Consider the following 27871-nt stretch of genomic DNA (forward strand, 5'->3'; position numbering starts at 1 on the left):
CTGGAATATGTCCCTACCTCCCTGCATTGCTTTCCCTGCTCCCCAGAACAAGCAGGCAGACCTGCTCCTTTCCCCATCTTCCAGGGAAAACTCACAGAGAGCCTCGACTCACCCCCGAGCTGAGCAGCCCAGAGCCAATGTGGACACTTATTTCTTATTTCTTAACCTCTTCCCACCCAAGCTGCACTTGCTCACAGCCTGTGTTGTGTTGAGCAAGTGAGTGGCTGTGCACTTACTTTTGCTCTCTGCAGTGAAAAAAATTATATTTCCAGGTGCATTTCTCAGGCATTGAGCTGCCCCTGCAGCTCAAGCAGGAGCTGTGGTAGAGAGCACAGAGCAGCCCCATGACTGGCATTAGCAGTGCTCACTCTATTAAAGGCAGCTGTTAGAAAAGGAGAGTTACTGAATGTCAATTAAAATGCTTCAGTGATTTAAGTGGGCGACTTCCATGCACTGCTCTGTAATGCTACACCCCTCCGTGTCCAGTTAACAGCACTGCTCTCACAGAAGCCCCTAGTAGGTCAATTCATGCAACAGCATTGACAGTGACCTTAAGGAGGGATCACTAAACTATTCTCCTCTCCTGGGATCTGTAACTCTATCTGCTCTCTGCAGGAGAGGATGAGATAAGGCAGTGAGGGAAGGAGCAGCTCTTTGACCACCCAGAAATGATTTTGTTACCCCTGATTTTTTCTTGGTGCACATCCTAAGGAGAAAAGTGAGAAAAGCCAAACAAAGCAGGCACTGTGGTACCTGCAGGGGGTAAGAGCTTCCCAGAGTCTGACAGCAGAACCAGAGGGATTTCATTCTTGATGGAGCAGGCAGCACTCTGCAGACCGGCCAGGGGCTGGGTGTAAGGGATGCTCCTCCACTGCCATGGCCAGGGGGACAGCAGGGCCTTTGCTCTCACAGAGCCACTGTTGCCACACAGGGCTTGGTGGGCCACTGCTCCCCTGGCCCCAGCAGCCACAGCCAGCAGCAGCACCTGGCAGGGAAACACAGCAAAGGGCTGGGAGAGGATGAGCCGGGGCCAGCTGCGCCTGTAAGCTCACAGGAAAGGAGGACTTTTGTCACTTGTCTCATCTCAGGCACACTGCAAAGCTGAGTTGAAAGCCTTTAATGGTCCCTAGACTCTGAGCCTGCAGATACAGAGAGATAGAGAGCATAATAAGCTTTCAAAATATGATCTAACTGCATAACACATCAAATGTGTATCTTAACTGTATCCAGTGGAGCTGAGTGGAAACAAACACACCATTTCAAACCAGACCACACACAGCAAGATAGTGCACATGACTAATTTTGATGACTGATTTAATATAAATAATGTACCAAGATTAGTAGATGCACTGTGATATCTTTTCATTCCACTCCTTTAATTAACTTTTCATTGAGAATCCAATTGAAAGCAGCTAATAAAATGTTTGCTTTTTTCTCCTTAGATTAAAGGACATGTTTCTGTCCTTACCAGAAACAGGGAGAAATTGCATGAAATTTGGGAAAATGGCCTGCTTGATGCCATTCAAAATAGTGCCAGTGCTATAGCTCTTAGCAGTGTGGCAGAGGAAGACATAACAGGTGTAGATAAGGAGTGGGAAGAGCGCAGTATTATGGTCCCTGCACATTGTAAATTGCTATGGGAACCAAACAGTTTTGTTCTAGATCAGTTTTGCCACCTACACAAAAGGGGAATAAGACACAGATAACCCTACAGCTGAGTTCTGTTCTTCTGATGCCTGGCAATGTTTAAATGAACTCATGAAGGAAGTGTTGAGTAGTGAAAGACAAATGACCTTTTCCATCTGGGAAAGGTCTTAAAATCTTAAAGCTGCAATGCCTGTGTTTATCAAAAGAGAAAGAAAGGAAAATGCAGGTGAGGGAGAGAGAAGCCAAATCCCTGCTGTCTGAATTCAAAGAGGATGGCAGGATTTAAAAGAGCCGGTGACCTTCAGGAAATTGATCCTGGTGTTGATGGATCACTATATGTAGGATGCAAATTAATAGGTCATCTGCTGCCTCTTCACAATATGAGAGGTGAGACTTCCTACCCCTCCAATGACAGAAACTTTAAATGGTTTTGAGTGAAGTAATTTTAACACTTATTACACCATCTCCAGGGTTTTCAACCTATTTTGCAAATAAGGCAGGCAGGTAGGGCAGATAAATCCTCCCATCATGTCATTACTGATGATAAAGCTGATACAGAAGGATGTGACATGACTTGTCCCAAAAAACCTCTCTAAGAAGGACCCTCATTGCTTGTGTCTCAGGTATGTGATTAACCACCAACCACCCTTCCCCTTTAACAAGTTTCATCAGCTTTCACACTGGAACCCTGCAGAACCACAGATTTCACATACTTCTTTAAGCCATCAGTAAGTCCAGGTTTACTCAAAACACTGCCCAAGGTCTCTTTATAAGTCTATAAAACAGGGAGGACCAATTTGTGACCTTGGGCTGAGATTCAAGTTTTTAAAGGAACAGTGAAACTGAGGCAATTTTTTTCACAACTTTTATTTTCGTACTTAGTTCTCATATTCTACATTTGAATGTGCCTGAAGGGCTTGCATGGAAGGGAACTTGCTGATTTCCAAAGCCTTTTTCTGTTTCAGCCCTGATCCCAAATTTTGACTCTTCTAAGTCTGGCAGCGTGTCCATGCAGCAATTGCAATATTCACGTCTTGGATATTATTTGGATTGGATCTTCCAAGGCACATTAGCACCCAAAATCATGTCTACAAACTCCATCTGTAATGGGTACAGCCTCTCTGTCACACCATGGTGTGGGACAGCAAAATCCTACTACAACAGTGTCAAACCTGGGTGGAGGAAGTTAATAACAGCAAACAGGAAAAGAAAAAATAAATAATCAAAGGATTACCTGCTGCATGGGAAGCTTCCCAAGGTTCAGCATGACATGGGAAAGAATTCATAATCCCAGGTTTCATTCAGACCATTTCTGGGAACAAAGGCACCTGTATTAAAATCAGTGGTGTTGATTTTGGCAAACCACGATCAAATAGAAGAGAAAAGATTAGAAAAAGATGGTACAAATCTGATTGTCCTTGGGCATATAATCTTGGTGCTTCACACATTCTCTCTACCCTTCCCACATACCTCTCGGCATGACCCAGTACCTTTTGTTTTGCACCACATCTCCTTGGATTGACTGAAATGTCTTTAAGATGGCAACAGGGTGAGTATTAAAGTGAGAGAGAGCACTCTAGCTGGAGCAAGCAGGCTTCACAGGGGCAGCCTTCCTACCTGCCAAGTCTCACCACAGTCTCCTGCCCCCTGGATCCTTTTGGAACCCACTCTGAGAAAAACTCAGTCATACGCTTTGTTAATTTTAAACTAAAAACCAACGTGAAGACAACCAGAGTTAATAGCACTCATTTAAATTAGAAATTCTCCTGTATATGGGAAAAGCCCTTGGCTGGGTTTCTGTCAGCTGGAAGTGCACAGAGCTCTGAGCTCTCTGTCCATGGGCTGTTTCACAGCAGCTGAGCACCTTCCCCAGCACCTCTTTCAAAAGGCAGCAAGAAAAGAAAGATGGGAAACAGCATAAATGCTGGAATCATTCCATAAAACGTTATTAAGATAAGAATAGCTAGAGATAATGATAGCTAGTAAGGAGAAATGGGGGATTGGCACAGGAACCTTCCACAGCAAGGCATGGAACAACTGGAGACCATTCCTGGAAATCAAACTGTAGCACCTTCACATGCCCCCAGGACCCAGGGCATTTTACCAGCAGAAAAAAATCCTGCCGGCTCCAAAGTGCCACTGACTGCTGAACTGTAGCACGGAGTGAAAAACAGCATCTAATCAAAGGCAGTTTGGGACAAAAAAAGTGAGAAACAACATGGCCATTGGAGGAATTTCTGGTAGGCAGGGTGTAAATAGCCAGGCTGGCCCGTGGCCAGGCCATGGAGGTCAGTGATCTCCTTTTGTCAAAAGTGCCATCAGATCTTCAGTGACTGGGAGCATTCAGGATTTATGTCTAAGCCAGAAGATGGATAACAATGCTAAGAAGGAAACATCAGAGGCGAGTGTGATCATAAACAGGGAGGATATGCAAGATATCTTCCAGATAGAGGGGAGAAAAATGGAGCTCTAGGCACTGTCCAAAACAAACAGGAGTCACCAAGAGTGGATGGGGGTCATTCCAGGCTACTATGTGCATGACATCAGAGCCAGTGTTGCACTCCACATGGCTTCACAAAATTTGGCTTTAGCACTTGAATGTCAGTGGCAGAACAACAAAAAAATGCTGCACCTACAAAGAAAACCAAGAAGGAAACTCAAGGAGATAGAAGTTAAGAGTCCAATTTCACCTGAGGGAACAATTAAGAATCATTTATTGAGGATGAACTAATGGATCTTTATTTTTAGAGGAGAGCGTTGGGGAATTTTAAGAGTTTCCCGCTCTTAGCTTGTATTTAAATAATAAATAACTATCTGAGTTCTGGGGAATGTTCAAGACACCAGTTCATGCAGTTGCAGGCAGGCCACAAGAAATAGTTTTCAAAATCAAAATAGTAATCAACCTTCCTGCAGCCAATTCAGATGTTCTGACATCTCTTCAGAAAACAATCAGGTAAATAATTTCACCTATTGTTGCTAATGGGGTCTGTCCAGTTAAGTTAGGGGATATTTCTGAAGCTACAGCATTGATCTGTAATGCATCATTCAGCAAGAAAGTCTGCAACTGTGAAAAATAATTCCTGCAAAAGTAATCCTGATGGATTTTCAGCCATCGACAGACTGAAGAAGCCTGGTTATAAATGCACCTGCATTGAAGTCTCTCTGTGGCTGAAAGAAGGGCTGAAAATCAAATTTCATGCCTTTCATCTGCTTGAAACTACTAAGTAAAATGCAGACCCACAAAGCCAGCCCTAATTATTTACTTTAAAAACAACATGCACTTTGTATTGAGCACAGCCCTTAAGTCAGCCAGTGAGCTATTTCTGGGGACTGTGTCTTTGGCTCTGCACTCCACACACACAGCAGCAGCAAAAGGTCAGTCATGAGTTAACATCAGAGCTGGAAGGCAGCGAAGAGCCCTGCTAATCAGACTTGCTCCTGACCACTGACTGTTCAAAGGGCAGAGTGGGGCTAGATGCTAATGCATTTGACCCTTCAAAAGCTTGGTAGCCAATTAGCTTCCTAAAGGCTGTGATGAACTGGACTCATTTACTCTGCATCCCCACACTCCTCTGTGGTGTTTAACAAGCAGCAGGACCACCGACAGCTGCCCAACAGGGCCCTCTGCACACTCAGCACTCAGGACATGTATCTAGCCCCTGGAGAGAAAAAGAGATATAAAAAGCACAGCTTGGGGTGACTTCCACAGAAAAAGCAATGTCATTTGCCATACTGTATGCTTCCAGTCAGTTTCATCATTTTCCAAAGTTATCCTTGAATTTTCAGGAACAGGTCCAGAACATCAATTCATTTTGCAGTGTGAAAGGCAGGCCTTATGTTCTCTTCCAGAGCATCAAAACATAAACACCTGGAAAACTCATGGTGATCCTTGTTATCTTCATTGGAAAGGTGCTTGCTGAAATGCCAGACCTGGTCTGAAGATGTTCACACCTTTGTTTGACATGTCCAGCTCATGTTTCTCTCTGCCTCACCACAGCATTCTTGGCCAGTACTGGAGTCCCTCATGACAGAACACTCCATTCCCATCCATAACTCACAAATTGGCAGAGCGTCTGATTTTCTTTTCAGATATCAAAGCAAGTTTTCCAGGGCTCACAAAGACAAATCTAGGTAGATAAATGCAGAGACACAGTATCAGAGACTGCTTCTATCCCCCAGTGTCCTTCAATCAATGCCACCCTTGAAGATCAGCAGGGCTGATAGCACAGCAACCAAACCGTGCAGTTGTGAACACCCTTTATCTGAGAAATAACTGCACATACTTAGTCAGCTACTTGTGAAGGGCATTTATTGGGCTGGTACCAAATCACTGAAACACTTAGCATATTCTTAAGTCACATATGTCCCACAAGTGAAGTGTGTCCTTGGCAGGAAGCTGAATCTGAACAGACTTAAACACTTGCTTAAGTATAAGCACATACGTAAGTGTCTCACTGAATTGTGGCTGTGTTGACATTTGTATTACTAGCCCAGGTGTCAAGCAGAATCATTTATTAGTTCCTTCTCTCTCCCCATTTACCTTTTCTTTTGCACTGGTGCCTTCATAAAAAGAAGTTGTGCTTCGTACCAAGTAGGCAAAACTAATCAGTCTATTTTAATAAAGAGAGAGATTAGGTGAGAAGGACAATGGTGAGTGTGAAACTGGAGAGAGATGTCAATGTACTATTTTCAAAGCCCCTAATTCTTTTTCAAGTGTTGCATTTTAGCACTTGGCACCAGTGATTAAGCAAAAATAAGACATTGGGTTCAGCAGCTTTGAGTTAGAATTTTTGTTTAAAATTTCCAGTAAGTTAAACTTAATGGAAAGTCAGGGATATTTATTTGATGTAGTAAAAGGAAAGTTTCCCCTTTTAAGCAGAAAAGCCAGAGATGGGGAATGTTATTTTTTTTTCTTGATACATACCAATGATGCTGTTGTACTCTCAAAACTTCATATGCTTTTTATTCCTCTTGGTTGAGCTGCCACAACCCACCAAACGACACTTCAGCCCATCGTCAGCTGAGGGCTCCTGCTCCAGCTAAGACTCAGCCACAATTCATCAGGATCAGATGGCAGCCAGTCCCAAATGCACCTCCTGAGCCTGGACACTGCTCACCCATCATGGAGCAAAACCAGTCGTCTGAAGCTGCCCACCTGCTCCAGGCCACTCTGTCAAATATGATACTTCAGGGGGGAACACCTCCCTGTCATCCTGATTTTTTGGATGTTGACACAGTGCTTTGAGTGAACACCTGTTGCTGCTACTCCACTGTGGTCTCATTCAGACTCTCCAGAAGCAAAGATGAAAACATGTTTTGGTGGCTCCCTGCTGCCTGCTCCACCTGAGAAGCCCTCTGCATTTCCTCTGGGCTGCTGAACAGCCGTGCCCAAATAACACCTCATGCCCTCCTCTCTCTGAAACATCACTTTAATTCCCAGCTCCTCGCTCTCTGAATCACCACCACTAGTGGCATTCCTCTGGATATCTAGCTGTGCATATGGCCATTTTCCCATCCCTTTATATAAATATCCCAGAACCAAGGGGAAATTACACCATTTGCTTTGCAGTTTATGGAAATGGTGAAGAAACAAATGAACTCATTAATCTGGCTGTAGATCACAGAGAGAAGCTCCAAGGTTGGGTGTTCCACTGGACAGGAGTGTGCTGAGCTACTCAGACTGAATAAGGGTCCTGGTCAGTTAGAGCAAGGTATTTGAAGCAGTGAGTGGCAGCCTTCTGCCCTCCCTGCTGTGGCTGCATGCGTCCTGCAAACGCCTTAGAGCCATGAACACTGTTTCATATCTCTAGCATTTTCTCATTATTCCGGTTTTGAGCTTTTGGTTGGGTTTTGTACTCTTCCTGTCTTGTTCCAGTTCTGCAAGCAAAAAAAATTTCCCTTTCTAAACAGCTTCAGTGGATCTGGGTGAGTTGAAAAGTGCCATGGAAGGTTCCCCCACTGTGTGAGGCTACTGTAAAAGAGCGGCGGGCAGGGTCAGGAAGGAGAGGTAGGCTGGGAAATGTAGAAAGGACAGTCTATTTGTGTTCCTGCTCACAGTTAACCTGTGGGAAGTTGCCAGGGTCAGTTCTCACTCTGGATCTCAGCCTTTTTGGACTGCAGAAGTGAAAACTCAAACCAAAACAGCAGTCCTCTTGGGTTTCACACTTAGATATGATATCAGCCCCTCTTTTCCAGAGATGACAGCAATTAGAGGACTCTGGCTGATTCTTTCTCCCAACAGCCTCTTGCTTTAATGAGCACCTTCTCTGCAGCTGAGATGCAGCTGCCCCTCTGGACTGGTGACACTCAGGCTCATGCACAAAGCTTACACTGTCGCTCTAAATAGTGACAGCAGTACAATCACAGCTACCTGCAGGATAGATATTTCCTCAGTACGACAGCTTCCAGAAGTTCAAAGCTTTGCATGAGCAGAGCACACGAAGGCTCTCTGTGTTTACTAATCAGTGTTTCCATTTCTATGTGATCATTTGCTAAATTGCCATAAAAGTGGCACCACCAGCACCGAAGATGACACTCTTCTGTCTGGGTGCTGTAATCACACTGGATGCCTCTGAGCAGACTGCATAGCAAATGGACACTGGAGATTTTAAATATCTCAGTTTTCATCATCAAACATCAAGAGCTAGTTCCTGTTTCCTTCTCAGTCACCTCTCCTGACGCCATCAGGCTATTGATGCAATGCTGAGTGATATGTGGCAGCATGTTACTCTCAGTGGAGATTAATGATTTCTTTTCTAAGACTCCTACATCCCCCATCGCCTCTGGGTCTCTCAGTTGGTAAAGTAGCATGTCAAAAACTAATGGGAAGGTGTGAGACGTGACATGACTTTATGAGAAAATAAAATTAGGGACAAGGGAGAAGGAATTTGGATTTTGACAACGGACTTTGTTTTTCTGTTTGTTTCTTCCCCTTAATAGTATGATTCTATTTTTATAACTGAATTCATTGCTGTGATTCATTCTGCAATTACTACAGGAAATCGGGAGGGACTGCACCTGTGTTGGACCACGAGGGAGCCCAAAGTGTCTCCCGTGGTTCCTCCCCACGTTGACTAATCCCTTTGTCTGCTGTGCACAAACACCAGTACCTGCCTGAAACCCCTTCAGCCCTCACATTTCCACTCACAGCTGTCTCCAGAGTGTCACAAGGAAAGATGATGGATGGGCAGACTTTTATTTCCATTAGAATGGAGCCAACTGAATATTTCCAACAGCTTTATTAAAAATACTAGTTCTTGCTTTGCTTAATCTTGAAAAATGTGACATGTTCCTGCAGCTGAGTTTGCGTTTTGTCTGGGAAATGAATGCCTGAGGTGGAATGATTTTCTGGAGGAGCAGAGCACAGAGCAATTTAGTGTCTTCCCTTCCACAGGCAGAGAGGATCCAGCTTGGGAGAGAGAAGCTGACAGCCCACAGCTGCCACCTCCCCAAGGGGCTGTACTTTGTTTTGAGTTTTGGGAACCTGACCCCTGAAATCCAGCAGCAAAGGCAGCCAGGCTGATCAAACTGGAGGTGTCCCTGTCCTCTCAGCCTCACTGCTCCACTCCCCTGAGCTCTGAAGAGCATTGCCCTCCCTCCTTGGGGTTTCTGTCATCCCTGCTGTTGACACACTGCTCATAGTTGGCATCACTCACAGAAGACTTTTGGAGGACAGCACTGAAGTGTTTGGGTTCAATGGGATGGGGTGGCAAGGAGGGAAAGAAATTAGAGGCACAGGAGGGTGTCAGGTTTGGGTGAATAACTGCTTCATCATCACAGTGCCTGTGCAACCAAAACTCTGTCAAAGAATAGAGTTTGTCCAAGGTTTTTCTTCTCTTGCATTGCTTTTCCTATTTCCCTCTTGTTTTCCCAGAAATAGAATATGACATTTATTTTTATGGACAGCAGGATCTTATGGCTATTCCCCTGCAATGGAGTAATCTGAACACAATTATGTTCTGTTGACAAAAAGTGATAAAAGTGTATTGTGTCAACACTCTGAACTAACAGATTTGTCATCTGCTCTACTCCCAAATAATAGAAACAGAATTAGAAAATGCTCTGACAGACTCTACCTTTTTCTATGGTTAAATAAACGCCAGCTCTGTGCTTGGTTACTGTACTCACAGTTTTCCCTCTTCCAGAAAAATCTGCCTGGCTGTGCTTTAAATTCAAGAGTAAATTTTGCTTTGATGGACTTCTTTTGGCAACTTATAGCTCATATGCTCTGAAGTAATTTGACCTAAGTTCTCCATTTCATTTCAGTCTTACTACTCCCATTTCTTTCTATGGCTTTGAAAAATCCAAGCTTTTCTTCTGTACCTTTGTTTTCCCATGTAAATTTCCTTCTAGAAAATGCATTTGACAATAGTACCTGCATTATATCCTCCCTACATCTGATTTCTTCTTGAGTTCATGGACAGAAATCTACCTGGACTTGTTTTCCTGAAACAGGGATCCACATCTCACCCAACATGTATGGCCAGCCCTAAACACATGCAGATTTTCCGTGGAAAGATGTGCACATCTCACAACATAAATCACTATTCCCGCTAGGTTTGAGGACAAGTCTGCATTTCCAACTCTTGGTTAGTTGGATAACAATTACTGCTTAGAAGCTAAAAGAATAATGATATCATTCAAGATAAGTAGAAAAAGCTTTTTCACAGCCAAAAAAAAGAGAAGCCATTTCCAAAATTTCTGTAAAACATTTTGCTTTCCAGCTGTGGCTCTTTCACTGTTAAACACCATTGAATAGCATTTCCATTCAAAAGGGCATGTGCAATGTATATTAAGGTTTTCCAAAATTAGGAAACAGTAGCCACCAGGTGCAAGTGAGTCGAGCATGACAGCATTTGGGTGCCTGAATAATGCCTGTCTAGAAAGACCATGAGCACTGACCTCCTCATCAGAGCAGGGCAGCTGATAGTGCCCTGAGCATGCTCTTAGCTCACACAACTAGTTCCTCCTAAGCTCATTCCCCCAGCTTTCAGGTTAAGCATTCTGTCAGACTGTAACTCCCAAAAATCAGCTCTTTTAGTACCACAAACCCCAGAGCAATTGAAATTCTCCTCTAATGTGAGGTGCATTCTGACTCTCCCTTCCTCCAGCCTACCCACCAGAGCCCCCTTTGCTCCCCAGCTCCTGCAGTGCCCCAGCACATCCAGCCACCAGGAGTTTGTCCCCATGCAAGCAGCATTTTTCACAGGCTCTTCCTCTGGTTTGGTGCATTTGTTGTTTGAACAGGCAAGTGCAATCGGTTCTGACAGCAGAGTGAAATGAACTGAGTGTGTGCACATGAAGAGAGACTGTTTATTCCCCTGATCCAGCTCCTGCCAGTGGGATTTTTACTGTGGGGGTGGAATCAAGGCATTTACATCCTGGAATGAGAATAATTGTCTGGAATAGTGTTTTAGGGTATTTTGGCACCATATGCTGATACCCATAGCAACCTTAACAGAAAATTGAGCTGGACATTGCAATGGAAACATAACACCATCTACAACTTAATTCACAACCCAAATTTCCCAGAAGAAGCCACAGCTCATTACCACACCTACAGAACCACTCTTGAAAGAGAGCACAGATCTGACTCTTGTTCTTCCTCCTCCTCTCTCACTGACAGCCAGACTTGGTGCTCAACAAAAGGATGCTGCTGTGAGAAAACAGCTAAGGAAAAAAATAAAGGTGTTAAAATTCTTTTCAGAATTAACTTAAAGCAGTAAATATATTGAGTAATGAAAAAGTTTGGATAAAATGAAGAAATATCACTGCAAACAAGAGTTTTCCTTACCCACCAGGTTAATGATGTCACTCGAGGCTTATCTATGTCTATGACACTTAAAGCTTATCAAATCAGTCTCATTTAATAAATGAATATTTACCTTGTTTAATCAATAACTGTCTTTTTATCCTAATGTTCTATACAAGATGCAGATATTTAATGTGATTTATTTTACCAAAACCATTTGGTCCTAACTATAACAATTTAGTGCAGTTACCTTCGACATTAATTTTTGGTAGAATTTTTTGGTCAAGACTTTAACACTAATCCAAAGTATTTTAGAATGCAACACACTGGCTTGAAGAACTTGAGTTTTGCACTGAAGTAAACGAGGCCATTATTCACATGCTTAAAATTGGGCATATGCTCAAGTGCTTTGCCTTTGGGATAAAGAGCCCGTTTGGGACTCTTCAGTACTTAGCTCTGATAAAATCCATCAGTCTTGCTTAGATGATTAAAACAAAAGCATCTTTCTCAGAACTTCCAACAGATGTTTTCATAAATTTTAACATACTTCTTTTCCCTGTCTTGTTCATTTCCAGTACAAGTATTCCCTTAAAAGCTGCATGAGGAAATCTGTAAACTTAATGGAGGAAATTTATTTGGATAGAAAGACATCTAAGGAAGCAGAACAGCACTTGCCATGATCTCTGGCCAAACTCTGCACCCGTTAACTTTCTTTATGCCTTTCCTCGCTGCCAGATGTGTCTGTGCAAATGAGATTTTCCAAAGTAACTATTGTCTTATCTGAATCCCACAAAATTCTTTCTGATAGACTCTGAGCAGGGTTTTTAACAAACCAAGTGAGTGTGTAACTGCTTGCTCCATATGTCTGAAGTATATTCTTTCCTCCGCCCGCCCCATTTCGTTCTGTCGACAACATGCATTTTGTCAAACCTTTGACTGCAAATCATTCAGTCAATGAAACCGAAAGACATTTCAGCACATTTTTATCAACAGAATGTAATTTTGTGCAAATCATGCTGTCAACAGGAAGGAATGCCAAAAGAAAAGTGAAAGAACCCAAACCCATTTTGTCCACAAAAAATAAATTACAGTTTTCTTTTATTTTGTAGACAAAATGGAAATTGCAAAATTTCGCCATGTGGGGATAAGATTGAGATTGATCTCTTAATTTAGGAGACCAAATGGTAATTGATAGAAAAATACCAACACTGGGAAGGACAGCTGAGATGCTAAGTCAGAAGAATTTTTCCAGCACTGGACACCTCTCACTGTTTTTGTTGCATCAGCAAAATGCCACCTGAGATATTTAATCCATTGCAGCAAAATACTCAGTGATGGGCTCGAAGTCAAGGAGGCAGTCTGAGCTGAAGAAAAACACAGATGCTGTTCCATTTTGCAGCTGATGAATGGCTTGGGTTGCTCTGCAGGTGCGTGTCCAACGCTGTGTGATCACCAAGGCTCCTCACAGCTTTGTGCCATAGCTGCAGCCACCTTCTATTTTTCACCATCGTGATGCTTTCCTCCCTTCTGTTGCTTTGAGTTTTGCTGCTGTTATTACAAAACTTGCTCTTTCAGCAACTGTCTCTGCCTCTCAGGTCCCAGACTGCCTGGCAGGCTGATGGTTGGCACCCTGTGGCACAGCCTGGTGGGCACTAAAGCTCTGCAGGACAAAGCAAAGTCTGGTCTCACTGCCTTGCAATCGCTCTCCATCACAGCACTGGAACCAGTGTCTACCTCCCAACAACTAAAGGGCCTTTTTTGCTTGTCCACACTGGATTCCTGCCTGGACCTCTGTTAATGCCCAGTTAGGCAAAACGCCTGGCTTCTCTAAAGATGGAGTGAAAATTGGCACCTGGGAGAAGGAGGTTACAGGAGGACATTAAAACATTTGTTTTCCTACACCTACTTAGGTTTAATTCAAGGTGTGCCCAGGTGATTATGATTATATGGTTATTTTTTATATGGACAGCTCTTCAATTCTCTTTAATGCTTTGATACTATTTTTCTATGGACTAGAGTTACTGCTTGATATGGTAAAAACCACAATAACCTTCCTGGGGTTTTTGGAGAATTTCACTGTGTTTTCAGATCACCTTATCCCTTCCAGTTCTTCAGTGAATCGCTCAAATAAGGCCTTGGAGAACTGACAGTCCCAAACAGTTTGTATGGGGCTGGAGGAGCAGAGACGCTGGCTGTTATCCAGCATTTTAGAAATCAGAATGAGAATTACCACATGCCATTTTGGTACACACTGTGGGGGACCACAGATCATTTTCTCCACCAGTCCCCAGTCTTTACCGGGGAAAACGATGCTCCAGCCAAATTCTCCAAGTCCTGCTCATCCACTAGAGAGGGATGCAGGGAGAGAAGGTACGCATTGTGCAGCATTAAAAATGTAACCGCTTTGAGCCGCGGGCCAACGCACTGACACCAAAAGCTGGCAGCAAATATGTCAGAGGGATCACGAAGTTGGCATGAGAGGGTTTCAGCTAATACAAGAGATTATTTTCAGGGCCTCGCTGCGTGCCAAGCACAACACAAAGCTGGCCTCAGAGACAGCACTTCTGCTGGAGCCCTGGGGGGTGGCAGCGGAGCGGAGCAGGCGCTCGGGGAGAAACCTGGCCCAGGTTTTTATCTGGGACAGCACTGGGGCTCAGCAGGGAACAGCTACTTTTTGGCTGTGTGTCACTGCTGTGTGTCCAAGGCAGTGTCTATTTGCAGAGGTCTGCCTAAAGTGCCTCTGGGATGGGTCACTTGTCTGAGCTTTCTTCTTGCCTTCACACGGCATTAGGAGAGGGACCTTCATCGGCACCAGGCTGCTCAAGTGGATTTCAGATTTGAAAGCCATTGTTTTTATCAACATCAAGGACCTCCTCCTGTTTAATCCTTACCTGCCTTTCTACCCAAAGTAGCCCCAAAGGCAAGACAGCATTCATTAAAGTCATAGTGTCACTTTAAAGGTGATAGATAGCTTCAGTGGGAAGAAGTATCCTGAGGAATGAAAAATTAATTTCATGCTATTTTTCTGTGCACTTCTCATGATATCTTCTTGACATTTTGGTTGTGCTGACAGTGCTGCATAACAGAGGTAGGGTTCTTATCTGCGAGGAAGAGATATTCACTTGATCTGGATGGACAGAAATTTTCCTTCTTTTAAAAGCTGTTATGTCAAACTTTTCTGGTATGAAATGGCCTCACCCTGGTCAGTTCTGCTGGCGTGTGGTACAGGGTTTTTGCATAAGCATGGAGAATAGAAACTGAAAATTGTGCATCCTCCTTCCCCCAAGACTTTGTACTGTGGCACTCAGAATCAAGCTCTTGCAATTAATCTGTTTTTTCTTTGTATGTTGGCTTCAGCTTGCACAAATACACATTGGACACATTGTCCCAACTGTGTCCAACCAACCCCACCTTTCCAATAGAACTTTGAACAAAAGAGAGGAAATGAAGACCTGGGAATTTCCATGTTTTCATGGCTGATTTCTTGTTTGCATGTTACACAATTAACTCCCAAGGAAAGATGAAAATCTTACATCAATGTGAAATGAGAGTACTCAGCTGCAGGACACCTGGAAATCAAATCAGTAATTACTAATACAGAGGTAGATTGTAAATTCCCTGCTGGAATTCACCCACATCTTCATTCAACAGCAACAATAAAGTGATGGCAGTGGTGATCAGAATCAAATATTTAGATCGCAACCTGTTGCTTGCTTATTATTCTGCCAAATGCAGCCCATCAGCATGTTTAATTCAGAGTGAAAAATCGAGCAGAGAACAGGAAAAAAATAGGGAGAGGATTTGAGTGGTTACTCCATGGCTCAGCAGCAGCTGCTGCAAAAGTCTTGTGCATATTGGAGGGAGTCAGAGCAGCACCTGCACTGGTTCCCCCTTCATCTCAGGGGAGAATGGGAGGGAGTGGGGAGTGGAGGCTGCAGATGGGTGGTGGAGAACAAGCTGCCTGCTCAATCAGTCTCCTGACCTCTTCACCCAGGCAGCTTGCTGAGGGTCACCCTGTTCTACCTACTGTCCATGGAGTCAAGAGGATGTTTGTAAGACTCCTGGGATAAACCCGGGCATGGGATAAACACGCACAGCTGACCTGCTCCAGGTTAATCTGCCATGTGCACTAAAAGCTTTGAGTTCAAATGGAGTGATAGAGCTGTGGAGAGGTGTGTAGGAGTACCCTGAGGGTCACCTGGTGAACACTGGCTCACACCCCTTCTGCCAAAAATGGTGATTTGTTTAGAAATGCTGAGCTCCTGCTAATAGAAACCTGAAAACCCGATCATTTGTTTTAAAATGGCAAAAGCCAGCTCATGACAATTTCTCACAGAAGGACAGAGAAGTTCAGATTGAAGGGACATCAGGAGATTTCTGGACCAGCCTCCTGTTGAAAGCAGGAAAAACACTGAAATCAACTCAGATTGCCCAAGGCTTTGTCCAGCCCAACACTCCAAATGCAGGCTCTCTGTGAAACTTCTGATATGGACAGGTCTTGTGGTGAATCATTATCTTTTTTATTTTGGTAACTCTTTTGTTAGTTGAAACCTTCCCTCTTTCAATTTTTCACCGTTACCTCTCATGCTCCCCCACTAACCTCTCTCTCACTTAGGCCTGATTTTCTTGCATATATGTTATGTGATAGAAGCTTTCAGGAAAGAGAGTCATTCAATATGCCTCAGTAATTCTAAATGCATTTCGGGGAAGCAAAAATACAACTTTCAGGCAGAGGTATTGGTTGTGCAGCCAATTAATTTATAGTGGCATTATGGGGGAGTGTGGTCCCATGAATCCAAAGCAATTCTCTGTGTTCTGCTCTATATCAAGAATCTACAAACCCTTTAAATGTCTAACATTTAAAATATATATATAACTTCCGACATGCAAAAGTAGAAAATGTTCACAGGCTTTGATGTTGGCACTTTGCATTGCCATGTTTGGGAGTTTTTTGCCATAATAAAATCAGTTCTGCTAATCACTGTTCCCAATACAGAACTTTCTTCATCTGAGCTGCAGGTCAGAGGAAAACAGTCCTTGGTTTAATTCCTGTCCCAAAATACCTGCCACTGAATTCAGAGATGAACTTCATATTTTCTTGCTAAAAGGGGAGTTCAGTTCCCTCATGCCCACTGGATCCAGACCTGACATCTCATCAGTCTTGGCAATCTACAAAATTTCAACCCAAAAACCACCTGTATGTTAAATTATTTCTTCAAAACACAAATCTGAAGCAGGTATCTGCAAGGCTAGGGAAATCAGCAGAACCTGGCCTCTCTGCTTCTCTGGAACAGCTGGCATTCCAGGAAAGATGCCAGCAAAGACTCTGGGGTGATCTCTGCCAAGCTGAGTTTTTAATTTGACACGACTGAATGCAATGTAAATCTTTACGGTTCAGAAAATGAGTAAAGAAAACTAAATTTTACCAAAATCCACAAGATTTCGATGGGGTGCTTTGGCTCCTACTTCCCTTTGCTTGAACACGTTGAAGCCAAGCTGGAGGGCAGTGGAAGCAATTTGAAAACGGAGGTATTTTACCCTAAAGAGTATTAATAGGGACTGATAATGTTCCCACATCATTTGTAGCCAGGATAAAATCCTGGGACTCTGCTTCCCCAGGTGAGAAGTCTTGAGAAACTGGAGTGAGGGCTGTGGAAAGGGATGGGGCCTTCCAGCTCAGCAGCCACAAGGGGTTACTCCTTAGAACAGAGCCAGTGAAAGACAATTTGACAACGGTGAGCTGCCCAAGTTTCTCATCACCTCTGTTTCATGCTTTGCTCAGGGTCTTTTTACTCCATGATGCTGATCACTGCCGGTGCCCAGGATGCTTTGTGCATGTTTGAGGTGTGCTCTGAGCTTTACACCTGCTTTCAGAAGATGGTGCCCACCTTTCCCCGCAGGAAGCACTGCCAGTTCTCCTCCAGAGCCAGCAAGCTCCCAGGCACAGCTATTTTAATGAGCAGGAGTCAGGCTCTCCTCCAATCCAGGCTGTCTCCTCCAGGACTCCTCAAAGGCTCCCACTTTGCATCTGAATTGCACTGGCTTTATGCATCCAGCAGATTTACACCTGCTTGTGAAGCCAGCCAAGAACATTTTCAAAGTACCTGGCCTATAATTTTGGCCACTCTTTGCCCGCTGTGCATTTCCCTGGTACATAGAATGAACTCATTCACTTCAGCTGTTTGGACACACACCTCTCTTTTCCAAAACTGCCTGGTCTATTTTAGCATAGTTTTCAAGAACATCCCTTAGCACAGAGAGTCATTGAGAGCACAGCACCAGCAAAGCACCTGACACCCAGCTGCATTGCTCCAAAACTGATTTACTGCAAGGGGATCTATGGGAAAAGGAATTTAACATGCCCACTCTTCCAGTAGAAATGGCAGTGCAAAGCTGATCTGCTTTCTGGTTTGTTTGACTCACACGTTTTATACAGCACGTGTCCCTGCAGGAATTTATTCAAACACACCAACAATTACAGTATGGAAAGAGATGTTGTGGCCTGTTGCCTTCAGCCAGGCTTTGGCTGAACTCCAGGGATGGCAGTGCCACACATTTGACGTGTGGCCTCTAGAAGTCATTTGACTTCCAGAAGGGAGTTGCTCAGGTGAAAGGTGGCCTCAGCCCCCTCTCCTCTCCCCAGCAGCCCATGATTGCCAGCACACTCAGCTAGGTCAGGAACAATCCTTGTCCCAGGGGCACAGGATTAATTAATTTGCTTGGACAATGGTGTTTTGGAGATGCTGCACTCTGTCTAATTGCCAGGGAGTGTAATAGGTCCCAAGTGCATCTTATTCACTACAAGAGCAATGCTGCACAGGCAAAACCTTCTCTGGGCTCTCAGACTGCTGCATTATTACTGTGGCAAAAGCTCGTGTGATGGCAGGAGCCCTTAGAAGGCAGCAGCTGGATCTGCCTCAGATATCAAAGGTTTGTTCTGGCTGCTGCAAGGTGTGAAGCTTTCTGCTGCAGCATCTCTGGGTTAACCTCTGCCTTACACTAAAGGTGGCAGCAGAAATGTCAAGGCCCTAATGGTGAAAGGGAATTTTTGATAAACTGGTCACTGTGTGTCCAGAAATACTCCAGGCAGGGTCCTGATCCTCAGGAAAATCTGAGGACAGAGAGGTGAAACTGATTCTTTCCGGGGCTGTTCCTCCAGCTCAGTCTGCATTATCATTTTAGAAACTGTCTGAAAGAGACTGGAGAGCACACACCCCGAGCAAAACTGAAATCCAGAAGTGAGGTTAGAAAGAGGGAGGATGCAGGTCAGTGTTCCTTTTAGGAGCAGGCAGAAAGGAGCAGTCACTACCTGCTGCAGCTGTTTTGAGACAAGGGCTTGTCTCTCCCACACTGTGTGCCAGTGAATCTCAAATGGAGGCAAAAAAATCCATCTGTAAAATCTCTTGGAGCACCACTCTCACCTCTTCAGTGCTCCAGCCACCTACATGTCCCTGTGCAGAAGTCCAAGGGTACAAAACACAATAACCCTCAAAGCAGCAGCACAGTGGAAACTGCAAGGGACTTGCTGAAACTAGCAGGGAGTGTCTGCTGTAGGATGGGAAGGATGAAAATATGGGGAAAAGGAACTGCAGTGGCATATGGAGAGCTGTGATAGTGTGGAAAACAGGGCTTAGGAAAGGCTGCTGAAGTAGCAGGGTGGTGGAAGGGTGTGCAGAGGGAGGTGTTTTGGGACAGGCTGCTGAGAAGCAGAGCTGGGGGGGCTGTAAGGGATGGGCCATGGCTGGAGCCACAGCAATGAAAAGTGTCACCTGAGCCCTTCTGCAGGACCCAAGGACCAGAGCAAAGTCCAGAGCAGCACCTGAGCTTGCCTGGAGGTAGTGACACCCCCTCCATCAGTCAGGCTGATTTGTCACATACAGGTAAGTTTCCTGTGAAGGGCTTTGGTGACACTAGTGACATCTTGCAGCCTGAGAGAGCTCTGCAGGTCAAACATTTACCTAAACATGCCCCACTTCTCTGGCAAGCACCCACAGCTGCCTTAGCTGGGGACCTGTGCTAAGCTCCCCTTGCATGTCTGACATCCCTGGTCCCCAGCCCACTGTCCCCATCCACCCAACTCATCCCACTGCACGTGTGGAGAGCAAGCCATGGGGTTTTGTACAAAGGAAATCCCTGGAGAAACAGAGGTGTGGGACTGAAGTCTTAGATGCAATGTAGAGATATGAAATTAAAAAATAAAGCAAAGTCTGCAGTGCTTTCTCCATTCTTTCCGTGGTTCTCATTTCCTGTTGCTATGCCATTCCCCAGGCAAGTACAAAAGGAACAGCTTCCTCAGCTACAAAAATGAGATTATTCAAAGAGCCCCTCTGTCTTCTCATATTTATTGTGATAGGCAGTGTTGGAAGTGTTTGACAACAACTCAATTATTCGCAATGAATAGAGGCAGGATAGGCAGGCAATTATCCACTTTACCCATGTGAGAGACACCCATATTCAAGATCCACATTCAGAGAGATTCACATTATTTCCAAACCCTTTTGCATATTTTTAATTACCAGCTTCCATTTAGCCGGATGGTTATGACTCCAATCAGTGTGCTTTGGAAGGGCTGAGCACTTGGGCTGGAGCCAGGCTTGCTTTGTCTCGTTCACATCAGCACTCTAATGTGAGCATTTCAGGCTACATTTTGAGAAGCAGCCTCCAGAATGGTGCACATCAGTAGAAAAACATGATTAAAAATTTCAATCAAAATACAAGAAATGAGAAGCATTTCCTTAAATACAGATTTCAACAAGGTTAAAAGATTATATCAAAAAAAATCAAGTTACATGGAAAATTTCTATCAGACGAGATTTTCTTGCATATTTAGATCTTTTTCAGAGCTTGCTTTCCAATCCAATATTTTTATGTAAATGTTTTTACTTAGTATTTGGACTATTTCTCTTCATATTTTGAGAAACCTGAACTTTTCTTTCTGAAGAAAATATTTCTATGGGTTTGATTTTATTTACAATGTGGGAGCATTTCACAACTGCTGATAAACTACATTCTACCCCTTTGGAGTACATATATGTCATTCTGTATAATTTGCTCCCAAATTTGATGACAGCCAAAAAAAAAAAAAAAAAAAGGTGAAATACAGCTTAGGCCGTGGGACTCTTCACTTTAAAGATCTGATGGTGGAATTTTACATTCACTGTTGTGTGTTACCAGAGTATTCTGGTAAGAGGAATCCATATTTCCCTATGTGAAGGTTTCCAAGCTTCACAGTATCAGGATTATTCTTAACTCTTCAGCTGCTGGAAACATGGAACGAGATAGGATTCACACTTCTTTTAAAGAAAACCTTAAATCATTGAATTAAGCATCATTAAACTATTATTTAAGTGCCCTTGTACCTTCACTCATCATTTTTAAGGTACAACTTTTCAATGCCAGTGCCATCATCTGAATAAAGTTATTCCTGAGGAATAACAAGGATCTGTGGTATTTTTCACAGCTTCTTTAAGTTTTTCCTGTACCCAATTCAAACTCAAAGCACTTCCAAGTGCTGACCCATCCCAGAGCAGCCAGACCTGCAGCACACAGGTTGACCCTGAATGCACCAACCCAGCTTCAGCTTTGCCAGCTGGGAAAATTGGGACAAAGGAGAAAAAGGATCAAGAGCAAAGGCTTCCCATGGCTACATCTCCAGAATAATGTTTGAGGTTCTACACAAAGTGATCTATTCAGTGAACTCTGAGTTTCCATCCTTCTCCTCATTTTCAATTTTATTTCACCTTATCAATATTCCTCAAAATACTCATCATGAGCTGGACAAAGAGTTCATCATGCCTGAACCTCACCAAGGTCCCAGAACAAGGACATCTCCCACGTTCTTGTAGGATCCCCCATATTTCTCATCACCACCAGCTGTCCAAGGTGCAAACCCCAGTTCTTGGCTCCAGAGCCTGCCTGGCTGGGCTGAGCTGCAGCCAGGATTGCTGCAGGAATTGGGAGCCTGGAGTAAAACTGTGCAGGATAATGCCAGTAAAAAAAATGAGCAGAACTGATCCAAATTTTTCTTTTTCATTCCTATAGCAATATGTCCTTAAGGACATATCGGCTGTCAAATGTGACATTTTCTGTGTGGCACCGCGTTGGGATTTCCCTGTGTGTGCTTCAGGTTCTGCAGCACTGCAGCTCTTTAAGGTAGTAAAGGCAAAGCTCCCTTGAGCCAATGAGCCTTGGATCAGCTCTTAAAAGTTTCAGGGCTGTGACTATTATTTAATTTTTATATTTTCCTTCTCGTTCTCCCAGAACATCAATAAGAAAACTTGTTCAGGAAAATCGGGGTCTGTATTTGCATATTTATGCAGTAACATTAAGGGTAAAGTTGGCTCATGTTTTACAGTGTGTTTGTTTTCATTGTGCAGATTTCATCTGCTCTGGGGGATCAGCTATTTGACCTATATTAATATTTAATGGTACAAATACTTAAAATAAAAGTCCAGGCACAGCCAAGGCTTTTGGCAACTCTGCTTTAAACAGCCACCCTTCGTTAAAATCTGGCTCTGCTTGAAAGGTTTTGATTTCTTGCAGGGATTGAAAAAAGGAGCAGTACTTTTGATGGCTGTTTCATGACTGTTGGAATATTTTCTTGTTTAATATTGTTGTACATCAAGTCTGCATTGTAAAGGACTTTTGTACACTTTTTTTTGACTCCTTATTTACTGAGCAGATGAGATCTGCAGAAAAATGAAAGAGAAAAATCTCAGCTGGAATAATAAAATCGATCATTGTATCAAAGCAATGTCTGTTTTTGCTTTGCAGTCAGGCTAGACCAGTTTTCAGCATGGGCAGTTACTGACAATGTAATAAAATGTTGCTTCTCTCTTTCTTGTTTTCCCAAACTAGTATCTTCTTAAGAGTTTCAGTAAAGACTAAAAAAATATTGTTCAACTAACTTTATCCTCTTCCAAAACAAGGTTCTTCTGGGTTACCGTCATCTCAACTTCAACCAAAAAGCAAAGTTAGCCTGTGAAAAGGATAGGAGACTCTTGGTGTTAGTACAGCTTGTAGTATAGTTCAGTCCAGACTAGAGATTTTTTTTTTTATTTTTTTTTTTTTATTTTTTTTTTTTTTTGCTATAAAGCAGCATAAAAGCAAGTGTATGGCTCAGTCTGGATCTACCAGCTGCTTTTCAGTACCTCTCAGTAATCCAGCATATCTCAGCTTGCCTTTCACTCCATGCACAGGGAAGAATATCCCTGTGTCTACCTTTCATGAACAAAATGCACACTTTTGCCTCGAGCTAGGGATGTGTCGAGAAGCAGAGGAAAAAACATAAACCAAGCCTCTCAAGAAAGAAAAACAATCTTTAGAAACACACTCAGCGTAACTATGTAAGAATCCTGAAAGCTGACGACATAAAGAAAGGAAAAAACCAAACTCAGAGCAAATGTGCAATCAACTTGGATATGATGCAGTTAAAAAGCAGACAAAGGCTTTATACAAACTAATGAATTGATTTAAGGCTCCACTGGGTGATATACAATGACACATTATTTATGTAACCTGTAGTTTACTGCTCACATAGTAATTTCCACCTCCCACCCTGTCAAATAGAAGAAACTTTTTCACCTTAAATCTTAGATGATGATGAGACCAAATAGCAGGAGAGGATGTATAAATGAAAGTAATTTAGTGAAGAAGGCTTGACTGACATGAAAACATAATAAAAGTTATGATAATGTTAGGGATATCAAAGTGAAAGCCAGGTGGGCAGACGAGAATAGGCAAGTTCCCAAGTCAATCTGAAAGGAGTTCTTCAACACTGGGGAAAATCCAGCCATTTATTTTCCAGCTTATCACTCCATGGGTCAAAAACTATGTATTAAATTTGGAGCACAAAGACCTGCCTTGTCTAACAATTGTACTTATTGTAGAGTCGGGCAGGGAGGAGGGGGAAGAAGATTTTCAAAAGCTTAACACATACTTTAGGGAACATGATTTGGGGGTTTCTCTGTAAAAAGAAAACCAGTTGAATCTCACCTCTCCTATTTTTCAGGAAGTTGTATATTTAAATGCCTTTTTCCAGTGTTTGTGATTATTTCTTGTTGGAGCAAGGTTTCTAATATTTCTCAGTAGTCACAACCTCTGCTGAGGAGACAGCCTGGCTCCCTGAAAGTGTTCCTACATGGGATTGCTAGACCTGGATGGTCAGAATAACTGAAGACATGAAGCTCTGAAAATTATCTGAAGATGTGAAAATTATCTCTGAAATTATCAGGCTGCCTACCCAGCACTTGGAGCGTGCACGGCTTAGCCCAGCAGCCCAGTCTGTCTTCAGCTGCAGATGCAGTTTGGATAAGGCCCCTGCTGACAGTAAGTGACTAAAATCCAGCAGATCAGTTCCCAAAATCAGGATGCTGCCAGCTTGCAGAGGAGCCAGGCTGCACGAGTGGTGGGTGCCAGGAGCAGAAGGCTGACAGGTTGGGGTCCCACTGGCAGTGCTGTTCCCTGAGGATTCCCTTGCAGCCCAACAGGAACTGAGCTGTACAGAGCCCACCAGCAGCTGCCAACCAACAGAGATTTGGCTACTGGGTTTGTAAAGCACTGACACACAGTTTTATATATATATATATATATATATAAAAGTCTTGCTCTTTCTCAGATGGGCTTGGCAGATGTTTAGGCATTTTTTAAAATAATAACAGAAAATAAGCAAACACTCCAAAAATCCTTGGGCACGTCAGTTGTTTGAAGGATCCTACACTTCATTAACATTCCTTGTCCTTCCTGTTGGATTCATTGATGGTTCTGTCTGGTGTCTGCCCTGCAGAAAGATAAAAAACCCAGGCTGTGAAAGGGGTGTTTGCTTGAATCTCTTTCCATTTTAAGTCTCCATCTCCCCAGACAAAAACCAGAAAGCCCTGATGAAAATGAAATAAATAATGTCCCTGCTGAGAATTAAGTAAATAACAGTCCCAGTGATTAACTCCTCTCCTTGAAAGCACCGTCAGGTGCTCTGAGCACTGGACCAAGCCCTTCCATCTTAACCCTGCCAAGCTGGAAGCACAAAGGGGATTTATTTCATACTTAGGGAGGAAAAAAATTGTTCAAGACATTGTTCTTCAGGACAGAAAGGGCACGAAGGTTTCTATTCTGAAGCTGCTATTTTTGGGAGCAGTCCAGTGAGTCAGCGGAGAACCCCTCCGTGTGCTGACACAGAGGAAATCCCGGCTCTGAGAGCTGCTTCCGAGCTGCTCTGAGCTCTGAGAACAATGAAACCAGGGCTCTGGGTGGGTGGGGGGAGGGAGGGAGGGAGGGAGGGAGGGAGGGAGGGAGGAAGGAAGGAAGGAAGGAAGGAAGGAAGGAAGGAAGGAAGGAAGGAAGGAAGGAAGGAAGGAAGGAAGGAAGGAAGGAAGGAAGGAAGGAAGGAAGGAAGGAAGGAAGGAAGGAAGGAAGGAAGGAAGGAAGGAAGGAAGGAAGGAAGGAAGGAAGGAAGGAAGGAAGGAAGGAAGGAAGGAAGGAAGGAAGGAAGGAAGGAAGGAAGGAAGGAAGGAAGGAAGGAAGGAAGGAAGGAAGGAAGGAAGGAAGGAAGGAAGGAAGGAAGGAAGGAAGGAAGGAAGGAAGGAAGGAAGGAAGGAAGGAAGGAAGGAAGGAAGGAAGGAAGGAAGGAAGGAAGGAAGGAAGGAAGGAAGGAAGGAAGGAAGGAAGGAAGGAAGGACAGTGTAGCTGATGGAGCAGCAAGGCACATGGCAGGACCAGAGAAGGCATCACCCCATGAATCATCTGACACTACAACCAAAGTGTAAATCCACTGGGTTTCCTTCCGGGTACCAGTAAGAAAGGGAAATATCATCGTAACAAGGAGAAGGGTTTCACTTTCCAGCATCCACTTCCTCATGAGGGTACTGGGTAACTAAAGATAAGGCCAAGTTTGCCAACAGGTTGGCAGCATTCACAGTTTCTAGCTCTGGACATCTAATTTTGTCTCTCAGACTGAGCTCCTTAAGCAACTCTCTCTGAGGATGTCCATTTAGGTATTCTGAATTGGCCCCAGAAAATGCTATTACCTGATGAACAGACCTGTGGCTCTATTCACATTTATTTGTACTACTTTCTTCAGTCTTATTTTGAATATTTTTAATGCCTTCTGGCTCCTGGGCAATATTCTTTGTTGTGCTGATGAATGGGTCCATTTTGTCACGTGGTTCATTTTCAGCACCTCAGCCAGCTGATCTTCATCTTGAATAAAGAAACACAAGCTCTGGGGACCAGACTGGTCTGTGGACCAATAGGTTCTGATACCACTGGTTTCTCATCCACAGCTTTACAAGGCTGAGATCAATCACTAATTCACAAACCTCTGTATGAGCAAATGCTTGGAGTGAGAAAAAGAGCCATGGTACGTAAACACCAGCAATTCCCCAGTCCCATGAAAGGAGGCACAAACACAACTCTTTCTGATGTTTCTGCTCTGTGTTTGTCAGTACAAAACTATCAGACCAATGTCCACAGAAAGCAGAGGCAACAGAAGTGCAAAATAGAAGTGATTCATTTTCAGATGCAAATAAATATTTCTGGGGAAAAAACACCCCAACATTATTTATCCATCCAGCTCAGCTTGAATCCCTAAAATCAAAATGAGGTTATGAGAATGTTGAGGGGAAATAGGACAAGGTGAAAAAGAGATACTTTGTTGACACTATTTAATTGAAAAGCAGGTTCCACCTGCATGCTTATAGCTAAAACGAGTTTGTTCCTGCTTTTTCACCAACTGATGGAGCTCTTTACTGAGCAGTGTCTAGCAGGGATCAAGGTGATACTACACCTCTTTAGAGAGGCAGCCCTCTCCAAGGATCTGTTAGTGTCATGACTTGCCAATGATGTATTGCTCTAAAAATGGTGTCTTCTACAAAAGAACAGGTCCTGGAGCAGATTTACCCCTAATTACAGGAAGGAAGGAACAGGAGAGGTATGCAGATACCAGAAGATTCATCTTGCCAAAATAGAAAGTGTGTTGCTGCAAGCTGGAGAATTTAAATGGTGATACTTTGGGAAGAGTCCCATGCTAAACAAATAGCTCCTCTGCAATGATCAAGAATTAGGCTGGAAAAATGCAGATACCCGAAACCATAATGTATGTGTTTTTTTAGATAAGACATTTACTTCCAGCCAGAGAGACTCAAAATACCTTTTTACTTCATCTTCTAATAGAGCTCAGCGTCTCACATTGAATCTATGACTCAGTATCATACAATCACATCCTGGTTTTATTAGGTAATTAGTCCTAAGGAGCAACTGGAGAAGTCCCACTACCCTCTGGTACTTCTCAGGTTTCCCGCATTTGTCACCTGAAGATGATTATTTGCCATCCTATGCTGCTGCTAATTATCATTATTTTTTATACCAGACATTTGCATTAGGTTGCTGTGTCAGTCTAATAACCATGGTGTCCCCATACAATGACACACAAGGGTGCACAACTGAGAGGGGTTTATGCATTTTCTCCATAAGACTTCTAAAATGGTTGTAATTGTTCAACATCCTTAGACAAGACATTTAAATTAGTAGCAAGCCCGGGGAAAAAAAAAAAAAAAAAAAAAAAACAGTCTAAATCTCAGCTCCCACTCTAACCAGAGAACAACACAAATGTACATCTGTACTGGTTCATTACTGTGTATCACATAACCACCAGTACATTGTCTTTGAGAGCTGAGCATAGTAGGGATTAAGTTACTAAATGGTTTTATCATAAAACAGATATTGCAGTCCTCAGGTTTCCTCTGTTAATCTGTTTGTTTTGCTGTATCTGGAGGATAAAAAATGTGGGAGTATGAAACATTTATCTGTTAATTAGCAATTATAAAACAGTAATGGAGCTTGTGTGTTTTAAAATATGTAAGACAATGTTTGGTTTTATGATTTGTTTGGAAATATCATAAGGATTGAGGTACATTCTATAAATAATTTAAAACAATAGAGGAAGAGCTAGGTGTAATCAAATGAAAAAAAGTCTATGCTGAAAGTTATGACCTTTTTAGCAAAGCTGGGTGTGTTTGTATAAGCACAAGTGTCTGGGTGCCAACTTCAGCTTTAGGACTTGCCTAATTCATTTAAACATATGCAAATGAATACAGAGTATCAGGCTATGCCAGTTAATTGCACAATGAATTGCATTTGTCAGCAAAATTTCCTTGCACTACCCTTTCCCTGCTCCACTGATAACAGATATTTTTGTTCTTTCTGTACATAGGGGGCTGGAGAGTTTGAGGTATCTCAGTGCTTATTCAATGGGGTGCAACCATTGTCATCATGGGGGGGAAATGCAGAATAAATCAGTCTGCAGAGTGACTTTGATTGACACGTGGTGGGATCATACATCTGAAGTTTAACCTGGCAGAGTTTCTGTCCCTTCTGAGCCATAAACTCCTGTCAGCTTCATGCTGCAAAGCAACACCAGACAGAAATCCCCATGCTGAAAATTTTACACTGAGCCAGCAGGAAATTGAGCCATTTGCAAGT

At 43.3% G+C, this 27871-nt stretch overlaps 1 protein-coding gene across 2 annotated transcripts in view; it reads right to left on the reverse strand.

Annotated features, from left to right (window-relative positions):
- The window catches only part of PDGFA (platelet derived growth factor subunit A), a 165979-nt gene that overhangs the window by 55838 nt on the left and 82270 nt on the right, over positions 1-27871 (reverse strand). The window contains exon 7 of one of the 2 annotated variants that reach the window (XM_053992220.1): positions 24136-24176. The exons of the other annotated variant lie outside the window; for it this stretch is intronic. The gene's annotated coding sequence lies outside the window, so the exon portion shown is untranslated. Of the gene's footprint in view, positions 1-24135; positions 24177-27871 lie in introns of those variants that run through there. 2 annotated transcript variants of the gene reach the window in all.

This window comes from Vidua macroura, chromosome 16, assembly GCF_024509145.1.
Source record: "Vidua macroura isolate BioBank_ID:100142 chromosome 16, ASM2450914v1, whole genome shotgun sequence".
Classification (NCBI taxonomy): Eukaryota; Metazoa; Chordata; class Aves; order Passeriformes; family Viduidae; genus Vidua; species Vidua macroura.